The sequence below is a fragment of the Ursus arctos genome, unplaced genomic scaffold (genome assembly GCF_023065955.2).
Source record: "Ursus arctos isolate Adak ecotype North America unplaced genomic scaffold, UrsArc2.0 scaffold_14, whole genome shotgun sequence".
Classification (NCBI taxonomy): Eukaryota; Metazoa; Chordata; class Mammalia; order Carnivora; family Ursidae; genus Ursus; species Ursus arctos.
In genome coordinates, this window is record NW_026622808.1 from 68,107,256 (window position 1) to 68,129,193 (window position 21,938).

At 54.4% G+C, this 21,938-nt stretch overlaps 1 protein-coding gene across 5 annotated transcripts in view; it reads right to left on the minus strand.

Annotated features, from left to right (window-relative positions):
- Positions 1–21,459, minus strand: part of FBLN2 (fibulin 2) — an 89,212-nt gene extending 67,753 nt beyond the window's left edge. For 4 of the 5 annotated variants that reach the window (XM_057311962.1, XM_026501445.4, XM_026501443.4 and 1 more), the window contains exon 1: positions 21,350–21,457. The gene's annotated coding sequence lies outside the window, so the exon portion shown is untranslated. Of the gene's footprint in view, positions 1–21,349 lie in introns of all 5 variants that reach the window. The other variant, XM_026501442.4, reaches the window with a different exon arrangement.
- Between the last annotated feature and the right edge of the window lie 479 nt (positions 21,460–21,938).

Below are 21,938 nucleotides of genomic sequence, written 5' to 3' on the forward strand. Positions count from 1 at the left end.
CGTGTATCTGAAATTCCAGTTTAACTGAGCTTCCCACGTTTTTACTGGGCAACCCCAGACAAGAAGAAAAGCTCAGGTTGGTGCTGGCATGGCTCCAAAGCTTTCTAAATATTTGTAGGGGATCTCTCTTTTAAACAAGAGGCAGCTATATCAGAACACTGGGACTTTGAAGCAGCGGGGGATGACAGAGGGGAAATAAACATACAAGGCACTTGTAGACACACCAGTTACAAACATGTGAGTCATCAGGGCCACCTGGCCCTGATCTTCCCAGGAGCCCACCCCGAACAGCTGCCCCCTGCCCCCAAGTCCCACCAGAGGGTGGTCACAAACCAGCCGACTGCTCACAGGGCACATTTGGGGGCCCGCGTGTACTCTTGAAATCAGTTGCTGTATTCTCACATCTCTGTGTCATTAATTTATGATTAATTTAGTGTTATTTAAAATCTGAACACTCTGCACTGAAGCTAGACCCCCAACTTCTCCAGGAAAACCAGAAGGTAGGGCCTGACAGCAGGGCTCCTCTGGTCCGTAGCAATTCCATGCTCATTCCCCTCTGGCGTCAGTGGGTTCCCTGGTTCACTGTCCCCTCGGACCCCTTTGGGCCTTGGGTCTCCCTTATCCATGTCCAAAGGAGGGAAGCCCAGAGGAGGTGGGAGTTCTTGCTCCCTGGTCTCCTGGGTTAGGACCCATCTCTTCTCTAAGTGGCAGACAGTGGAAATTTTGCCCCCTTGCAAGGTTCCTGCTACTACCCGGGTGGCCTAGTAGGCCACAGCGTATCAATCCTATCGGATTCCAGCCACATCCCACAGTCACACAAGATACACAACACAGGAGGGAATATGGGAGTTACACCATCTTAGATGGTGACCCCCAGAGGCAGAGCCTGACATGGGTTCTCATATACGTGACTTACTGGGGGACAAAACTGGGCAAAGATGGGGTATTGGTGAGAGCCCAGCACTAGCCTGATTCCTAGGGAGCCCTGCAGTGTGACTGGCACCCCAGGACTTGTCCCACTTAGGGACCTCAGTCAGTCACTGGCCAAGGACCACAGTGGGGTGAAGAGGGAAGGATTACTTCCCAGGCATGTAGTGGGATGCAATGCCTGTTGGCTAAGGGCCAGCATCTGCAGAAGGATGCAGGTGGGAACCATTAGCAGTCAACTCCTGGAGCATCTGGGGGATGAGGGGCACCAGATGGGGCACCAGCAGTGGCCACAGTGTCTCTCCCACACATGCACACACACCCCACACGCACACACACAGGCAGAAGCAGATAAAACAGTATAGTTCTGGAAAGTGTCCCCAAACCTACCTTTAATTTCTAATTCAGTCTGAGATCACCCCGGGCTCAAAAAGGGAGAAAGTACGTACTAAAAATGGTATTCGGGGCGCCTGGGTGGCACAGCGGTTAAGCGTCTGCCTTCGGCTCAGGGCGTGATCCCAGCGTTATGGGATCGAGCCCCACATCAGGGTCCTTTGCTGTGAGCCTGCTTCTTCCTCTCCCACTCCCCCTGCCTGTGTCCCCTCTCTTGCTGGCTGTCTCTATCTCTGCCAAATAAATAAATAAAATCTTTAAAAAATAAAAATAAAAATAAAAATAAAAATAAAAATAAAAATGGTATTCGCACACCCGTGCTCATGGTAGCATTATTCACAAGAGCCAAAAGGCAGAAGCAACCCAGGGGTCCATCAGCAGATGAAGAGACAAACAAAACGTGGTCTATACCTACAATGGACTATTATTCAGCCTAAAAAGGAAGGAAGTTCTGACACAGGCTCCTGCGTGGACAAACACTGCGGACATTGTACTAAGTCAAATAAGGCAGGCACCAAAGGTCAAATATTGTAGATCCCACTTCTGGGAGGTCCCTGGAGTCATCAAGATCACGGAGACAGAAAGCAGGACGGTGGCTGCAGGGGGCCGGGGGAGGGAAATGGGGAGTTTGTGTTTGATGAGGACAGAGTTTCAGTTTGGGAAGATGAAAAAGTCCTGGAGACGGATGGCGGCGATGGTCGCACAACAGCACGAATGGACTTCATGCCACCAAACTGCACACTTAAAAATGGCCAAGATGGTCAATTTTCTGTTATGTGTATTTCACTACAATAAAAAGTAGAAACACATGCACTGTGGGGCCAGAAGTGAATCATGGAAGAGCAGAGAGAGGAAAGAAGGAACCGCACTGAAGGCCCCACGGGAAACAAGGGCTGCCCCGGACACCTCCCCTTTGTAGTAAGCTTCCTGGCAGCCAAAGCCAGAAGGGAAATTAGAGGATGACCCAGTGCTCCTTGTCTGATCAGAGGAAGTCATCTAGTTCATTGGGAAAAATAAACTTGCTCTTGGCACAAAATGTCAGCAGGGAGTTTTGCTGGTTAGGTTCACGTTCAGCTACGACTTCCTCAGTGCCAGCACAACACCAAACACCGGACCCAGGCTTTCCAGGAGATTTATTTTACTACCATGCTCTACGGATAGGGAAACTCAGGCCCAAATAGAGTAAATGATCTGCCCGAGGGCGTATCAGTAAAAGGTGGCACGGGGATTTGAACCCAGGTCTGTCTAGCTAAGGGAGTGTAGCCAGAGCCCTTCAGCTTGTAGATATTCACCACACACCTGCTACCTGCCACCTCCTACCATAGGTACTGGGATGCGGCAGTGAACAAAACCAGCAAGGTCCCACCCACACGGGGCCAACACTGGCAGAGGGAAGAGACAGGGAACAGATGAACAAGAAGATAATACGGGCATTGTGAAGAACGGGGACTGGAGCACTTCTTTGGCAAGAGTGGTCAGAGCAGGGGTACCTCGGTGGTGCCGTCGGTTAAGTGTCTGACTCTTGGTTTCGGCTCAGGACATGATCTCGGGGTCCTGGGATCTAGCCCTGCATGAGGCTCCCTGCTCAGTGCAAGTCTGGGATTCTCTCTCCTTCCCTCGCCCCTCCTGCTCTTGCTCGCTCTCTCTCTCTAAAATAAATCAATAGGGGCGCCTGGGTGGCTTAGTCGTTAAGTGTCTGCCTTTGGCTCAGGGCGTGATCCCGGCGTTCTGGGATCGAACCCCACATCAGGCTCCTCCGCTGGGAGCCTGCTTCTTCCTCTCCCACTCCCCCTGCTTGTGTTCCCTCTCTCGCTGGCTGTCTCTATCTCTGTCGAATAAATAAATAAAATCTTTAAAAAATAAAATAAAATAAAATAAATCAATAAATCTTTTTTTAATAATAATATTTTTTTATTATATTATGTTAGTCACCATACAGTATATCCCCGATCCTTGATGTAAAGTTCATAGCAGCTCTGTCCACAATAGCTAAATCGTGGAAGGAGCCGAGATGCCCTTCAACAGATGACTGGATTAAGAAGATGTGGTTCATATATACAATGGAATATTACTCAGCTATCAGAAAGAACGATTTCTCAACATTTGCTGCAACATGGACGGCACTGGAGGAGATAATGCTAAGTGAAATAAGTCAAGCAGAGAAAGACAACTATCATACGATTTCTCTCATCTATGGAACATAAGAACTAGGATGATCAGTAGGGGAAGAAAGGGATAAAGAAAGGGGGGTAGGGGCGCCTGGGTGGCACAGCGGTTGGGTGTTTGCCTTCAGCTCAGGGCGAGATCCCAGCGTTGTGGGATCGAGCCCCACATCAGGCTCCTCTGCTATGAGCCTGCTTCTTCCTCTCCCACTCCCCCTACTTGTGTTCCCTCTCTCGCTGGCTGTCTCTGTCTCTGTCGAATAAATAAATAAAATCTTTAAAAAAAAAAAAAAAAAGAAAGGGGGGTAATCAGAAGGGGGAATGAAGCATGAGAGACTATGGACTCTGAGAAACAAACTGAGGGCTTCAGAGGGGAGGGGGGTGGAGGAATGGGATAGGCTTGTACGCAAATAAATCTTTAAAAAAAAAAAAAGGAGTGGTCAGAGCAACCATATGTTAGAGATGACATTTTAGCTGAGACTTGCCTGGCAAAAATGTGGTGGCCATGCAAAGATCTGGGGAGTGCGGGGCGCCTGGGTGGCTCAGCCATTAAGCGTCTGCCTTCGGCTCAGGTCATGATCCCAGGGTCCTGGGATGGAGCCCCACATCGGGCTCCTTGCTCCATGGGAAGCCTGTTTCTCCCTCTCACACTCCCCTTGCTTGTGTTCCCTCTCTCGCTGTGTCTCTCTCCGTCAAATAAATAAATAAAATCTTAAAAAAAAAAAAAAAAAGATCTGGGGAGTGGCATCCCAAGCAGTGGTAAGAGCATGTGCAAAGGCCCTGAGGCAGGAACCAGCTTGACACATATGTGGCTGCTATGCAGAGAATAAAAAAGAGAGCATATGGTGAGGCGAGCAGCAAGAGGAGAAAAGATGGAGGAAGGGAAAGAGAGAAGTTCCAAAGAGGAGGTCCATCAGTCCCCCATGTGCAATGCCCCAGAGAACTCAGCAAAACATCCAATACATTTAGCAGACATTGTTCCAGCAGGATGGTGGGGGCCGCCATCAGGTCCAGCACACTGGGAATTCAAGAAGGGGCAACTGGGTGGCTCAGTCGGTTGAGCATCCAACTCTTGATTTTGGCTCAGGTCACAATCTCAGGGTCTTGGGATCGGGACCCATGTTGCCTGCTTGAGATTCTCTGTCTTCCTCTCCTATTGCCCCTCCCCCAGTTCACACTCTCTCCCACCCCCTCTCCAAAAAGAAAAAGAAGAGAAAAAAAAAAGGAACTACAGACCTCCTTTTCAAGGAATCCAAGGAAGATTCCAGTCCATAAACTCTGAAACCAGGTAAAACCTAAACAACATCAGATAGGGAACACAAATGTAGAAGACAGAACTGAAAAGCCAAGCTGGAATGGCCACGATAGAAGTCTAGAAGTCTGGTGATGGGTACCTAGTGGGCGGAGGGACACAGGAAGGACCACGGAGCTCCTGGCTGTGGACGCTGTCCTTTTGATTCCCCCAGGTAGTGGTCACTCGAGGGTACACTGATTTTTATGTACTTTCTTTTACGGGTGCTTTTTCACAATAAAAGAGATTTTTTAAAAGAAAAGAAAAAAGAGCCCATTATAGTAGTCCAGGAAAAGAAAACCAGAATGAGAGAGGGTGTTGGCAGAAGAAATGGGAAGGAGAGGAGGGATGTGAAAAATAGTCACAAATTACCAAAAGAAAGTGATCGCGTTTGGCTTCTGTCTTTAGAGTCTTATTTCCCTTCATTTCCTTATAGGCAAAAGTCTTTATAATCACTGGCATGGTTTGCAAGAAGACAAGGCTGGCCATGAGGAGAAGGGTTACAGGGCCAGGGGCGTGTTGGGGAGGTGGGGGCTGGGTCCTTGCACTGGGAGAGCCGGGCAGGGCTGAAGGCACAGGTAGGTGGCCTGCGACCCCCAGGGAGTGGGGAGGGGCTGGGTCCAGAGTGCAGGGGGACACCGGGTGTCTGAGCCAACCCTGGGTGCAAAGTGCTGAAGAGCATCGGGGACCCAGGTGGGACATAGAGAGGGGCTGGGAGCCTTGCGTCCTCACAGGCTCACTGGCGCCTGGGGACCGCCAAAGGGGTGAGCTCATGAAAACACTGAAAATTCATCCTTCAAGTTGAACAGCCAGGGTATTTTCCCCTCCCTGCCCTCTCCTCCCTAAAAAGAAAAAAAAAAATGAAATGAATAAAAAGCTCCTTAAAGCCTGGGCGAGAGTTGACCCTGTATATATAATCACTAATCTCATTACCAGCAGAAGCAGGTGAAAAATTACAAAGATGAATGTCCATGACTTATAATCAACCTTTGAGAAAAGAAAATGTTGCTTTTGGCACTGGGAGGGAGCTGCTATTTTCCTTCCCCACAAGTCACAACTCTGGAAAGAGGAAACGCTCCCAGGGAGGAGCGATGAGAAATGGGCCTGCCCACAGCCACGCTGAGCTCACTGCTCTCCCCACCTGGCGTCCAGCGCCCTCCACCCGGCCCCAGACGGATGGGCGGATGGGCGATGCCACACCCTTGACCTCTCCCTCTATCTGTGAGAGAGCCCGGCATCTTCCATCCAGCCTGCCCTGGCCCCACCCGCAGGAGGCTTTTTGGCTGATTTCCTCTCCCCCTGCTCAAAATCCTGAATGGAAGAAAAGCTATGGGTAAGACACCCCCCTCCACCAGAAAAGGGAAAATGCGAGTAAAGCCTGGCAGTGGACAAGGGGTGGTTTCTGACCATCTCATTATACTCACCTTCTAAGAGCAGCCTGGGGGGTTCATTCTGGGGTCCACACCACCCCACTGCCCCCCACCATCAGTGTTTCCTATTCCTGTCATAACAATGCCAAATTCAGACTTGGACACCGGGCTAACGTGAACTCAAGAAAACCAATTCAGGTGAGACTTGGGGCAAATGGCCTCTCTCTTTCCCACTGTATTAGACACGAAATGATTTCATGCCAAGGATGCTTGAAGCCATCTTGTTCTCAGGTGGAGACCGTCTGAGGCTGGTGCCAACTCAAAAACAAGAAAAGTCCAAGAGGTGGAAAAAACAGAAACACAGTGATAGCTGCTTGGGCACCTGCAGCCAGCCATGCCGAACTGAAAAACTGAATTCTGCACTGACACAAACCTACGGTGTATTAAGCTAAACTGGACCCGATTTTCTGTCAATTGCAATTGAGAGCCTTAACAGAGATATGGGCATACACAAAAACCTGTTGTGTATCATTTTAGGGGTCTCACAACTCCCTGAAGCTCACTCACACACCCCTGGTTGAAGATCCCTGGCCCAGGGACATAGTGAAAACTCCTACGAGTGGCATTCAAAGTCCATCACCATCTAGCCCCCACCTATCTTCCCAAACCCATTTCCCTCTGCTGCCTTCCATCCAACCAATTCCTGATACACTGGAAGACTCCCAATCCCTCATCTTTGCTCATATTGCAATCCCAAACCAGAGTGCCCTCCCTTCTGAATCTCCGAAGACCCAAATCCCAGCCCCTACTTTAAGGCTAAGTTCCAAGGGCAGGTGGATGGACAAGTGGATGGATGGATGGATGGATTGGTGGTTGCTGAGCAGGTAGCGAGGAAGATGGATGGATGAGATGGTGGATTAGTGAATGAATAAGTGAACTGGTATATAGATGGATAGTTGATGAAGAGATGGATGGGGGAATAGACAGATGGTGAACAAATCATAGATAAACGGGTGGGTGAATAGATGGCAGATAGAGGACAGATGGATGGGAAAGTGGGTCAGTGGATGAATGAGTAACCTACATGTGGATAAATGTCTGATGGATGGGCAGATGAGTGGATAGATGGGTGAGGAGGTGGAGGACGGATGATGGGAAGGTGATTAATGGGTGGGTGTATCAGTGTAGGAATGAATGGCTGAGGGACAGCTCAACGACTAGGCAGGCAATGGGTTAGTGGACAAATGGATGCGTGCATGGTAGGTGGGTACATAGGTAGGTGATGGGCAGGTAGAGCTAGGAAAGTTCTCCTGATGCTCAATCAGGGTTCTTCCCGGATCCCCTGGAAAACCCTAGAATAAAGCCAAAGGCTCTCCTATAGGCCAGCATCTCAAACAATTCTTGGCCATGCTGAATAGTTTGGAAGTATGGCCCTAGAGTCACACTGGCCTACCTTCACAGCCTGGCTGAGCTGACTCCCACTATTTGACCACAGACCAGAGACCGGCTCTCTGAGCCTCATTTTCCCCATTGTTAAATGAGAAGCATCATGCTCTCACAAGGTGCCGTGGGATGAAATAAAGAATCATCTGCAGAGACTAGCCCAAGACAGTACAGTCAGAGCTGACAATAATTTCTATCCTACCAAAAAAAAATTGTTCCAGGGCCTAGAAAAAGAAAAGGGGCAGCCTCCTCTCATTCTGTAAGATGAGGAAAATCCTGACACCAAAAGCAGACATGGATACTATAAGCAGAAAGCAGTATAGGCCAGTTTCACTTACGAATCTAGCTGCCAAGTCCGAAATAAAATACCAGAAAATTGAATCCAGCAGCACATTAGGGAGATAATAATACATTGTGCCCAAACAGCATTATCTCAGGAATGCAAGGATAGTTCAATATTTTTAAAAAATCAATGCAATTCACCAAAAGAGAAGTTTGATGGGGTCATCTCACTAGATGCTGGAAAAAAGCATTCAATAAAATTTGACATTCTGTGATTAAAAGCTCTGAGAAAAGTCATCTCCTGGTAAAGAGAACCACCTGCCAGGCTCCTATGCAAATGGATTCACCCATCTCCCATCCCAGAAAATAAACTGGACATGGGAGAATGTAATGCCTCTCCCGAAGGAACAGGGAGGTAGGGTGTTAGGTGCCACGGCAGGCCAGTGGAAGATAAACTCTGGGGTCCACCCCTCCTCCAGAGCCTCCCACACCTTGGTGCAACCCCTAATCACACCTTCTCCAGCCCTGGAGTTGAGTCTGGGGTTCCATCTGAGCTGAGAAACCCAGCAGAGACTGAACTGCTCCAGGGAGGTGCAGGGAGTCCGCTGAGAGGGTCCCGGACCTGGCTCTCCCCCATCTCTGGGCTCAAGCAGACATTCTTTTGCTTTTTTCCTTCTTTTGATAGAAGAGGTACTTTCAAGGGAAGCCTAAAGACCAAGAGTCCCTTCCATGAGAGATGTGTATACATGAGTGTGAGAGAGTGCTCGTGGGAACAGGAGTTTGGGTGTACGAATGTGTCTGTGTACACACTCATGTGAGGGAGAGTGAACACATTCGTGTATACGTGAGAGGCTGTGGAGTGGATATGTGTGCAAATTTAAGTGGGTACGATTATGTGTGAGGAAGTGTGAATGTGCATGTAACTGTGTGTGTAAGAATACACAACCCCCCCCACACACACACACGTGCTGGGCCACCCTCCCCTGGTGGGTCCCACCCCTCCTCCAGCCCCAGTGGGTCACTGCTCTCTAAGGCTCCTGACCATTCCCCTCTCTCTACCTGTGTCCCTTCCCCTCTGCACTGACCACGTTTTCTCAATGCCCCCATGACAGGCTTCCTGCTTCCTGCCACGTCCCTGGCCCCACCTTGCTCAGAGCTCCAACAGAGCCCACCCAGTCCTGCACCGCTCCTCCAGCCTGTGTAGACAGCCCTGCTGACATCACCACACTCTGCCCTGGACAGGCTCAATCTGCCATCAGCCGCATTTCGAAGATCCCAACCCCTGCCTAGCCAGATAGGTTGCCCATCAGGGGCCGGGACTGGCAGGGTCCTTCCCCACACTTAGGAGCTGACATCTTACACTGACGTGTCTGCCTGCTTGTCTCCCCAAATGCCCTGTGATTCTGAGGCAGAGACTCTGCCTTCCTGCTCAGCCTTAACCCAGGGTCCGGGCCACAGCGGGCGCTCAAAATGCTTTGGGTGGGTGGTGGATGAATGAATTAGTGTGCGTGGCCCCAGCAAGGCCTGATACAGGCCATGGGATGAGTTATAAATGTCAGTGTCACCAACACTCATCCCAGAAGGGCCTCCAAGATCGGCAGAAACTTGCGTGAGGTCACCTGGTGTTGAGTCACTACCCACGCTGGGAGCCCCACGCCCACAGATGCCCAGGAGCCTCTTCTCACGGGTCACCTCTTAGTCTCACGGCTCCACAAGCAGCGAGGGTGGAGTGGAAAGGGACAGGCAGGAAGAGATGAGGCAGAAAAGCAGATAGGGAGAAGGCAGAGGCCAAAAGCCAAGCGGACAGACAGACAAGACAGGGACAGACAGGAGGTAGAGATGAAGGAGACGAGCCGGCAGGGCTGGCCCGCAGCAGTCCTGGGCTCCCTTGGCCACAGCGGCACAGGGAAGGAGGTGCCAGCCAGGGAAACTCGGCCACTCCCTTGGGCCTTTGCCATGCCAGTGCCCCTATTTATTTGCAAGGCCCTGAAATTTAGGAATCTCTCGGGGCTGCCAGTGGGGGAGCCAGTGTACAGCAAGTGGCGGGGTCTGGCCCCGGCTGTGGCATCACCATCGGGGGGGCCCCCCCAGGCCACAAACCACCCCTGCCAGAGCAGAGACAGACAGCAAGCAGGACCAAGCCGTGGACTCCCCAGGCTGCTGGGCCACTCCAGCACGTGACCCCCTGAGAAGGCATGTTCCATCCGCACATGGGCCCAATCAAAGCAGCCTCCCAGCAGCACCCGGGGGACTCAAGGAGATAATGCAGAGACCCTAGAATGGCGCCCGGCAAAAAACAGGCACTCAATACATGTTGCATATTTTAAAAAATTAATGTCCCCAGCTACTCTAAATCTTTCACAGCTCTTCAACTCTGCCCATTCTTTGATTCCCTGGGCCAGGCACATCTTTCTTCCCCTTAGCAAACTCCTATTCATCCCTAAAGGCCCAGCTCAATATCCCCTCCTCTGAGAAACCTTTCCTCAGAGGTCACAGCTGCCTCTCTTGACCTCGCTGCACTCTGTACACGGAGTCCCCGAAACCGCCTAGGGTTCACAGACAAGAAGGATATAAAAACAAGAGGGTTAGACCAAACCCTCAGAGAATGAGACTGCCCGCATCCTCGCCATTTGGGGTAAGTGTGGTTGGGTTGGAGGTCCAGACCCCACAGCCCCCACCCCTTCTCTCAACTCCCCATCTAACTATGAACTACCCCAGATGGTCAACAGCCGCTGTTACTCATCCCGGAACATCCTCACATTCCCTTTGGGATGCGTCCACCATGTGACACAGGAACGGGGGAAGAAACCGCAGGCAGGTATAGAGCAACCCAGTGATGCTGTGGGGATCTCCTCCTCCTTCTCCTGGCGCAAGAACCCCAGTCTTCTCTGGGGAGCCACCCGCTCTCGGGCACCATGGACCGCATCATGGCCATCCCCCATCCACAGTGACTGCCACGTGGGCCCACACCAAAGCTTCTGAGCTCAAAAGAGTGAGCCCAGATCTGCCGGGCCACCTGACCACCTGCCTGAGAAGAACAGTCCCAGGGGCATCTCTAGAGCCCCTGGATACAGCCAAGCCTGAAACTGCACCCTGTACTTTTTCGTTCCATGCCTTTTTTGCTGAAGTTACACTTTCTCTCACCTGTGATCAAAATAATAATCCTGACGCTTGTGATGAAAGTGAGAGTAGCAGCCACGTCGTGTCTGTGGCTGACTTGACTCCAAGAACGTTGGTGTCTGGAGTTTGTAGACTGTCTCTGGGGCAGGCACCGCCTGCCAGTCTGCTTCACGCAGGGCCCATTCTCAGGGACCGGCTGGAGACAGCCTCCAGAGCCCCAGTCACTATCACAACCCCGCCCCCACCACAGCCCATTGGACTGGGACATTTCACCCAGGCTGGGCCAATCAGAGCACTTCCCCAGGATTCTGAACTGGACCTAAAAGAACATACGGACCGTCTCTGCGGGGACAAACTGTGAGCCAGGAGGCCTCCAAGCTTAGGGCAGGCACACTGAAGTCATTTTGAGAAAATCGCAGAGCTCACAGAGAAAAGCAGAGACAAAATAAAGATGGGGTGTGAGGCAGCTTGGCGGCAGCAGAGACCCTCACTGTAGCTTTCTCTGGGGCCAATGGGGCCTAGTCTCCCCGACGATGCAGTGAAGCCCCCTGCTTCTCCTGAGTGGCCTCAAGTGAAGCCCACATGAAGGAGAAACCGCCCACCCACAGTGGACAGGCCCCATCTGCACCCCGGCGCAGGGGAAATCATCGTGCAGGACAGAGCCCGGGTGGGTGGGCTACCGTGCCCTATGCTGAGGCCCTACCATCCCTGTGAGACCCCTGAGGTCTGGAGCCAAGGAAGGGGTCACTGCTCCCACCCCACGCACAGGAAGCCACAGCCATTCCAGGGGGCGTACCTGGTCCAGGCATGTCCTGCCTTGGGGTCACAGCGGGGCATTTCAGGGACAGGCAACTGACGTCACCACATCCTTTCCGTGGCCAGCACTCCATTACACGAGTCTCTCTCACTCTTCAGGGTGGAAGGTCAGCCATTCAGTTCAAGAAAACAAGGGGTGATGGGAGTAGGAGCGCTAGGGCAAACTCTTCCTCGCGTGGGGGCGTGTGGCTACTTAAGGGCCCGACCGGCCATTATTGTGAGTATGACTGGTATTGCCCATGAGACGTATCATTAATGACCTCTGCTCACCGTACTTCATAGCTTACAAGGCACTTTCCCATCTAGCCAGGCCTAGATTCCCCGTGTCATCCGGAGACTGGGCCAGCTTCACCTCACCAGGTACCGTCAACCTCTTTCCTCAGCGTGGGAGCCCTGGCCCTAAGCCCCCGGCCCACAACCCCCTGCCACGGACCCCAGGCCACTGGATGCCTCAGAGAATTGCCCCCAACGCCCGGCCTGAGAACCAAGGACTTGGCCTCAGAGAAGACATCCCTGCTGGAAGGGCTGCAGCCTCCTGTTACAGTCCTGCCCAGCAGGAAACATGCCAATGAGGGCCCAGAAAGGTGGGAAGGGGGTTCCCAAGAAGATGGGAGGTGTGGGATGACCAGCCAGAGGGTCTGCCCAAGTGGGGCTAGAGAGGACCGTGCAGGGTGAGCTCAGATGGATCTCAGGGACAAGACAAAAGCGACGCCCGTGGAGAGTAATTATCCCCCTCCTAGTCTCTTCCCACCACTCAGGATCACAGAGAACTCTCTGTGGAACCCTGGTGTGCCTTGCACACCTCTCTGCCACTCGCCAACCTTTGTAGCAGAGAGAGGGCAGGTCCCGCGGCCCAAGGCTGAGCCAGGGAACAGAAACCGCGAGGGTTCAAAGCCCCGCTTGGTTGTTGTTAATCTTTATTTTCATGGGTATTGCTGATTTAGGGAAAGTCTGATTTGTGTCTACAGCTGTGACAGAAGGTCTCCTTTTAAATAAGTAGAAGTAAAACGGAAGGGACTTTTTAAAATACACTGTGTGTGACATAAAGGCACGCGAGGTCAAGAGGTCCGGTGGGAAATGTGATGGCGTTCTGCTAATCATTACTTTATCAGAAGAGGAAGCCGACACCCACTGGCTTTTTCCCCAAGAAAGGACACAAGGCCCCTTATGGGGCCTGCCTTCATCAGCCCTGTAATCAGGGACCAGCAGCCAGAGACCCTGAGGTGCCCATGGTCAGACAACACTGGAATTATTCTGCTCTGAGGACGTGCCAGGGGAAGAGATAAAGAACACTGAGACGCTCAGCCGGCACCAAATCACCACGAGGACGGCTCATCTCCCAGCTCCCGAGGACCAGGAGGCTGACGCGGAAATCTCAGGGAAGAGCTGCGGCCTTGAGTGTGTGTGTACCTGCGTGTGCACACACGTGCCTGTGAGTGCTGGGGATCAAGGAGGGTACACGCCACCCCCTCGCCCTCTGAGGGGTTGGCATGTGTCAAGACCTCCTGTGCCCCGATCCCCTGAGCTGGCCCTGATCCGCAGAGGTCCTGCCCATCCTGTCCACCCCACTCGTGCTCCAGCAGGCTGCACTCTTCCACTCAGAATCCCTCCCTGGCTCCCTCCGGCTCCGACAACAGGCCGCAGACTTGCTGGGGGCTGGGGAGGTGTTCTCTGGGGTCCTAAGAGTCCTCTACCAAAATGTTTTTAGTGTTGTGCTTTCGTTGTGAGGAGTCATTGAGAAGAACAGAATTTTCTGGATCACCTAATGCTTGCTTAGTGACCAAAGACACAGCTGGGAACTCAGGGCCAGGATGGGAGACCCAGGCTGAGGAAAGAAGAACTCTGGAAGGCTTATCAAGAACCGGTCTGTCCTGGGGACACGTGGGTGGCTCAGTCGGGTAAGCGTCTGCCTTCGGCTCGGGTCGTGGTCCTGGGGTCCTGAGATCGAGTCTCACATGGGGCTCCCTGCTCAGCAGGGAGCCTGCTTCTCCCTCTGCCTGCCACTCCCCCTGCTTGTGTTCTCTCTCTCTCTCTCTCAAATAAATAAATAAATAATCTTTAAAAAAAAAAAAAAAAACTGGTGCATCCTGACCACAAGGCCAAGGGCTGACCCCTCCACAGACGATGGCATCTCAATGATGAGAAGAGAGAACAGAGGAGGACAGGAGAGTGGGGTCTCGATGCTCAAGGAACCCCGCTAGTGTATGTTAGGGAAGCACCGTGTCACTGCCAAAAGCTGCACTTGGGGCTCCCCTGCAGTCTGCATACCAACCCTACCAAGCAGGCCCCTACCATCAGGCCCACTTTACAGATGGAGAAGCTGAGGCTGGGACACCAAGCCCTCGTTATCCAGGCTCACAGAACTCGGGCCGGGCAGGCGTGCCAGCGCCCTCCATGCTTCCCTGGCTGGCTGAGTCCTCACCCTACTGGCACTCCACAGGCCAGGCCCTCTTCCCACATTTCAGGCCGTTCCTGGCCATCGAACAGTAGCAGAGCTGGGAGGGCTGTCCCCGGTTTGCAATGAGGAAACTGAAAGAGTGAAGCCCTGCCTGCAGCCAAAAAGGCCTCCAATGGCCAGAGGCAGCCATCCCACTCCCCTGGAATGTGGGTGCTCGCTGCCCCCCACCCTCTCGGCCAGGCCAAGTCTCCCAGCCCGGGGCGGGCAGGCAGCACGGCTTCCTCACCGGCACTGTGACCTGGGCGGGGTCACTCTGGCCTACAATACAGCATCCCCCCACCAGAAAAGCTAGGCTCCCCACCCTCGAGGAAGGAAATAACCTTCCCCCAAACCAGCACTTTCTTTGCAACAATCTCCATATATGAGAAGACAGAGGCATTTTTGCAATGTTTCCAAATTCCAATACCCGTGAGGACAATGGTGCAAAATGACGCAGGGCTTGACCTGAGAGGGGCCCCGGGAAAGGACCAGACCGGAGGGGGTGAGTTAGCAGTGCGTGCGTGCGTGCCAGTGGTGCCCGGAATCAAGGGGCAGCCCATCCGGAGCAGGACCTGGAGGTGGACAGACCGGGCTCCTGCTCCAGTTCTTCCTCCGGGCTTGCCCGTGTGACCACCGCAGGCATGCCCCGCTCTGAGCCTCAGTTTCCCTGTCCTGTCACTCTCACAAGCCTCCCACCTATCATCTCACCCCCTCCAGTCCCACCCTCATGCCTGGACTGCGAGAGGGACCCCTAACCCCCTGGCCATGTCCATCCTCTTCTAAGAAATGCCCCGAGACTGCCCATCTCCAGTTCACGGACGAGGATTTGAGGTGCTCCATTGTCAGGGTTCAGTCCACCAGCACACCCTTACTCCCCACCTCTCCTCCAACCCACCTCTCCAAGAGAAACTGGGTTTTCTCCTGTTCTTGTGTCTTCACCTTTTTGCCTTCATATCACATTGCCTGTATCACCTCCTCTAGGAAGCCCTCCCTGACCACCACCAGACTCAGCTAGATGCTTCCCTGGCTGCCATGACCTCTGTGCTCCTCTGACCTCTGTGCTCAGCCCTGACCGAACATGTCAGAACTGCCCGTGTGCATCCCTGGGGCCCTCGAGTTGGCATGGGAGGGGCAAGAGGCCATCCCACACCAGAGGCTACTATGAGCACCCCAAAATCTTGGGCACACATCCCTGGCATGGATGTCCAGGGAGCCACTGCCTGGGAACCCTGACTCCACAAGCCTCTCTCCCAGGCTGTTCCCAGCAATGCTCAGCCATGGTTCCTAACCCTCCCAGAGAAAGTTCACAACTCCACTACTCCCCACTGCTTCATAAGGCCCAGTTCCAGGCCCCAGCGGCTCTCCCCCAGCAGCTCAGGGGTGAGGGGACTTTAAAATCTCAATCAGAGCAGGTCCCTCCCTGAACTGAATCTGTATCACACCCAGAATAAAAAGCTAAGCCCTCCTGCGGCTCCCAGATGTGGCCCACCCTCCAATAGCCCTCCTTGCACATGGGCGGGTCCTGATTTCCAGCTGCTCCTGGCCATTAGCACCTCTGCCTGAACAGCCCTACTCCACCCAAGTGTCTATTCCACTGATACCTCTGATACTCAACCTAAAACATCCCCACCCAAGTCCCAGTCCCGGACCAGCTCTGCCATCTCTTCATTGCACCCACAGCCAGCACAGGACATCCCAGTAAGCACCCTTACTTCTCCTGTCTGTGTTTCCCGCCAGAAAGCGGGCTCTGTGGGGGCGGAGGATGTTGTCCTGGTCACTCTCTTATGCCCAGCACTCAGAAAGGTGTCCAGGACCAAGTAGGTGCTCAATAAATATTTGATGAATGAAGGAACGAGCGATCTCATTTCCTCCTTCCGTTAACCCTAACAGAGATAGGACAACCATTTTACAGATGAAGAAACTGAGGCTCAGAGAGAGTCACTGGCCTGATGGGAGCACAGCCTGCGAGCGGCAGAGCTGGGAATCGGAAACTTGCAGGGTGCCAAAGCAGGGATTTCCTGCCCCCGGCGGCCCCTGGCTCCGGCCCTGCAGCTAGTCTCCCAACCAGCTGGCAGGGCTGACTAGGGAAACAGTCTCAGGACAGAATCCTAAAGGCTGGTGCCCTGGTGCCCACGCCAGGAAGAGCCAGCAGTCAAATCACCAGAAGGAAACACACCCACAGGAAAGGGGGGTAAGAAACCGGGAGAGAGAGAAAGGGTGGGTTTTTTCTTTTGTCCATTTGCCAAACTTTGCAAAAAGTGACTTTGTTACCATCTAATTTAATCACAGTGGAAAGTTTCGTGTACCATGCCAGGAAGAAGTCAGTCCTCTCCACAACAAGGTCAGCGAAGCCAGGAATTTAAAAACCATCCTTAAACACTTCCACTTAAAACTCACAAATGAAGAGTCACCCACCAACTGCCCAACTGCTTTTTAATTTAATGTTTTGAGCAGGCAATGTGGTCACATGGTTCAAAAAGCAGCAAATACAAAAAAGGCACAGAGTGGGACATGTCGCCTCACCCTTGCGCCCTTGTCACCTGCCTGCCCATCCCAACCCTCCCCAGGTGACCACAGGCAACCACTGACCCTTGTTCCTCATGCTTCCTCGCAGGCCTTGTTTATGCTCACACAAGCCCATGGGAAGTTGGAGTTCTTACCGGACACAAGAGGTGGCGTGGTTTCCAAGCCATTCGGCACCTTGTTTTCTTCTCTTAACAGAGCTTGAAAGACCTTGCCACAGAGAGCGCCCTCGCTTTTTACAGCTGCATAATCTTCCACGGTGAGGCCGTGCCAGCGTCTGTCACGCTGGGACTCAAACATCTGCCCACAGACCTGCCTCCCTCCTCTGCCTGTAGCTTCTCAAGGGTGAGAACGGCACCCCGGCATGGGGCCTGGCACCAGGCTCCTGATCTTACTCAAGAGGGTGTCTTAAAACAGAAATCCGATCTCCTTGCTCCTTCCATCAAAACCTTTCGATGGCTTTCAAAATCCCTGTGCTGCCCCTCCTTCACTTCCTCGGCACCCTCTCTCCCCTCCCTGACTCACTCCAGCCTCCTCCTTTTCCATCCCTCACGTACACCAAACAGGGTCCCACCACAGGCCCTTTGCACTAGCTGTGCCCCCTGTTTGGCATTCTCCCTCACTACTCTGGTCTCAGCTCAGAAATCCCCTCCTCAAAGGACCCTCCCTGCCCCCCTGGATTGGGTTGTCCTGCTGACTTAAACTCCTTTATAGCCTCTGAAATCAACGCAATTCATTTCTTTGTCACCTGAATCACCCCACCTCACCCCTCTAACTAGAACACAGACTGCATGGCAGCAAAGACAGTGTCTGCGTTGCCCACCCTGAGTCCCTACCTGGATAGTGCCTCACCTAGGATGTGACTCCCACACTCAGCCCGGGACGGCCAAGCTCCCGAGCAGCCCCCGCCTGATAGAATTATTCCTGCCGGCCCTCACAGAGCTCATGGACTGTGGGAGCACAGCACCCGGAATCGTGCGGCGAGCCAGAACCGCATCCCAAGGCCTTCGGCTGGGAGAGGCCCCTCAGAGCTCAGGAAGCCTGGGAACCGGGCTATCCCCACTGCCTCCCGGACAGCAGCCCCCGGGATTCCATATCCCCTCCCCACTTCAGGACCACGAGCACTGGAAAGCTCAAGCACACTGTATCCACTTTACAGAAGGGAAGCCTGAGGCCCGGAGAAGGGAGGGACAGGCCCTCTGCACCATCTTGCACAGCCCATCTTCCTCTCCCGTGGAAAAGAAAACCCCCAGGAAGTACGAGGAAGAGGTCAGGACTGCCCACCACCCCCAGTCACTCTGGAAGGGCTGGTCCTCATTCAGTCAGTCAACAAACTTCCGGGAGGCTGCACATCACAGGGGGCACTTCACTTCCATCAGCCACATACGTGTGCTCACAAGAGAGCAGAGAGTCACGGAAGCTGGGACTTAAAGTGACGCAGCAACTGCCCCACCCCATGCCACCCATGGAGAGACCACCCAACAGAACGGGAGCTTGGAGCTGGGAGCCTGTTCTCCCCGAGTCCCTCCTTGTAAGGCATCTCGTCCACCAAGGCTGACCAGGGGCTTACGGAAAATGCTCACACCCAGAGCCCCCAAATGCAAGGCCAACATGAAACCTGGCATCCAAAAGGCCGCACTGTCATGCTCCTGAGGCCAGACAGACTCAAGACTCAGCGGTCTTTAGCCTGGTGGTCACAGGGTCACAGTGAATATGAGTGTTAAGACCAGAGCAGAAAACTGTGCTGAGCTTTCAGGCTGATGAAAAGGAACCTAGGGGGCACCTTGTAATGGCTGGCTCGGCTGGTAGAGCGTGTGACTTCTGATCTCAGGGCTGTGAGTTCGAGCCCCATGTTGAGTGTAGAGATTACTTAAAAATAGGGGCGCCTGGGTGGCACAGCGGTTAGGCGTCTGCCTTCGGCTCAGGGCATGATCCCGGCGTTATGGGATCGAGTCCCACATCAGGCTCTTCAGCTATGAGCCTGCTTCTTCCTCTCCCACTCCCCCTGCTTGTGTTCCCTCTCTTGCTGGCTGTCTCTATCTCTGTCGAATGAATAAATAAAATCTTTAAAAAATAAATAAATAAATATATAAATATACTTAAAAATAAAATCTTAAAAAAAAAAGGAAACTGGGTGGTCATTTAGGCTGCGTATAGTCTTCTTCACCTTAGGTCCTGAATTTACTCTACCCTGACCCCCACAGAGAATGCAGCTTGCTTCTCTGGTCATTCTACAAGCATTTATTAAGCACCCACTGTGCGTCAGGCATGGACCTGGCTCAGGGAATTTGCCCAGGGCTGACAAGACCAAGTCCCTCCTCTCGTGGATTCATTGAGAGGGGGGCAAAGAGCTTGGCTCTAGGGTCAGAAAAATTGGGGTTGAAATTTCAGCTCTTCTATTTCCTTGCTAGAAAACTCTTTCTGAGCCTCAGTCTCCCTATCTGTCAAATAGGTAAGAATGTAACCTTGCAGAATCACTGACAGGATCTGGGAAGAAAGGTGATGGTCAAGGCCTGGCTCTGAGGTCATTGCCTTCCTCGCATGGGGCTCCCAGGCCCCTGTCCCCCACAGTTCAGCAGAAAGCGCCTGCCACCATCACAAAGATGCCTTGTGGCCCAGGCCCCTGGTGTGCCCCTCAGCGCTCAGAAGAGGTACGAGGCTCACGTAAGGCTTTCTCAGTCATGGGTGAGGGGACTAGCCCAGGCCCCTTCGGGGTGCACAATGCAGCAAAAACAGCCCAGTTTATACAGCACAGCCAACACAGAGGCCTCTGTGGGCCAAGTAGGAGCTGAGTCCCTGCTCGGGACTATGGCCAAATGGTGCTCCTGTCCCATCCCCCAGGGGCAGCAAGCAGGCACACTAGCCAGTGGACACCACAGGGGGGATGAGGACCCTGAGCTGCCAGATCTTGTGATTTTTCGGGGAAAGATGGAAATCCGGACTTTTATGTGAAACCTGCCAATTTGCAAATGCTGGCAGCTAATTAAATATTTAAAAATAATAACAACATGGTAAGAGCCAAGCAAAACACACAGCGCCAGTGAAAGCCGGGGCTGGCAGGTTTGCACAGCCAGAGTAACATTCTTTGATTTCACCCATCCCCTGCCCACTTCCCCCATCTCACAGTTCTGGATGCAGGAGGGGAGGGTGGAAGTTGAGGGAGTAACAATTACAGGTCCCCCCCCCCCCCCCCCGCCGCCGCTCCTGGTGGGGGTCTTCGCCCTCATTTGCAGGTGAGGAAGGTGAGGCAAGGAGCCCCAGTCATTCAGCTGCAAACACTAGCCAGGCCCCCTCTTGGAGCCTTGCTCTGGGAGGGGCCTAAACCAGTCCCCTTCTTCAAGGGGATCTGAGTGATGACCAGCTCCCAAATCTTTTTTTCTTTTTCTGGCCCGTCATAGTGACACCTGCTGGCTCACACCAAGTGCAGTCACCTTGTAACCGTGCTGGTCCTCATGCAGAGAAAGGGCACGGCTGCTTAGGAGAGTCCGGTGGGGGAAGGGAGGGGTGCAGGGGGTGATGAGGGGTGGGGAGGCCCCTCCTGGTGCTCCCACAGCCTCCCAGTCCAACGGTAAAGGAGCCCCAGCCAAAAGACTTCCCCCAGCCCTCCTCTGGCTCCCAGCAAACTCCGGATAGCAGGGAGGGCTGTGTCCACAGAGGTGGGGTGTCAGGGGCGCATGGGACTGGGAGGTTGGCGTTATGGGACTCTGTGCGCAAGAGTCAGTGTGTGGGGCACCGTTACTCCAGCTGTGCAAGAGACACGTGTGTGACGCATGTGAGATAGACATGCATGTGAGATAGACACACGTGTGGCAGACATGCATGCGTGTAACACAGACACAACTGTTTGAGAGAGAGGCGTGCCTGTCTGGGACACGCCCGTGTGTGAGGCACGTGTGTGCACAAGGGACGTGTGTGGGAGACGAGTGTGGGAAGTCCACGCATGTGTGTGAGAGATGGTGGGGAGGGGGGGCCGGCTCTGAGCATGGGACTTTGCAACTGGGGGGATGGGGGGATGGGGTGACGGGATGGCGGGTGCGCCCAGGCAGAGGGTGCAGGAACTTCTGGCTACTGGTGTGAGCGTGTGTGTGGCAGTGTGACGGGAGGGGGGAACTGAGGATGTGAGCTTCACGGTGGCGGTGGTGCCCGAGGTGGGGGTGGTGCCCGACGGAGGGAGCTGAGGGGCAGCCAGAGAGGGGGAGGAGGGCGTAGGGAAGGAGTGGAGCAAGGCTGGGGCGGCGGTACCGGTTGGATGCAGCGGAGGGAGGGGGCGGCAGCACAGGAGTTGGGGGGCGCTCGACCCGGCGGGTGGGGGGGACCTGCCTGCTGCGGACCCCGAGGCCCCCAGTTCCCCGTCGCCGGCCTCAGTGCCCGCATCCGTCCAACGGGACCGGGGCCGGGAGGGCGAGCCCGCGGCGGGGCACGGGTGTGGGCACCCCGCGGCTCGGGGCGCGCATCCGCGGGGCCGCCGAACCGTCGGGGCGTCCGAGGGGCCCCAAGCCGAGCTCGGCGACGGCCGCCCGGCGGGGGCGCGACGCGGGAGGGGAGATGGGCACCCCGCGCGGGAAGGGGGTCGGCGCGCACTCACCGCGGGGCGCTCCGCACGTCCGGCCGCCTGTCCGTCAGTCCGCCGGGCCGTCGCGCGTAGAGAGCCGCGAGCCCCAAGCCCCGGCTGTGCGCGGCGCGGGGCGGGGCGGAGGCGCGGAGGGGCGGCCCCAGGCCGCCCCGGGCCCCCTCCCCTGCCTCCGCCTCCGGGGCGGGGTCTCGCCGCGGGCCGGGGAGGGGGCCGAGCCCGCGCCTCTCGCTGCAAGCCGAGCTGTGCGAACCGACGCCCAGAGACGGCCGCCCAGCGCGTCCGCTGCTGAGCCCCGAGCACCCCACCCGTCCAGCACCCCTCGTGCCCCGCCCAGTCTAAACTCAGTTCCAGATCCCGCGCTGCTGCCTTCAGCCTGAGGGCCTGTGGCCCCGCCACCTCGGCCAGCCTGGGCCTCAGTGGCCCCACCTGGAAGATGGGCTCAACAACCCTGGGCACCTGGGAGGGCCTGAGGGGTCTGCGTAAAACACTGCCAAGGGACAGGCGGTGTGACAGGATGAGAAGGCAGGCCTCTCCATCCCCCTCGCTTCCTTCCCTGGGGGCTCCCACACCCCACCTGACCTTCCGGCGCCCCACTACTACA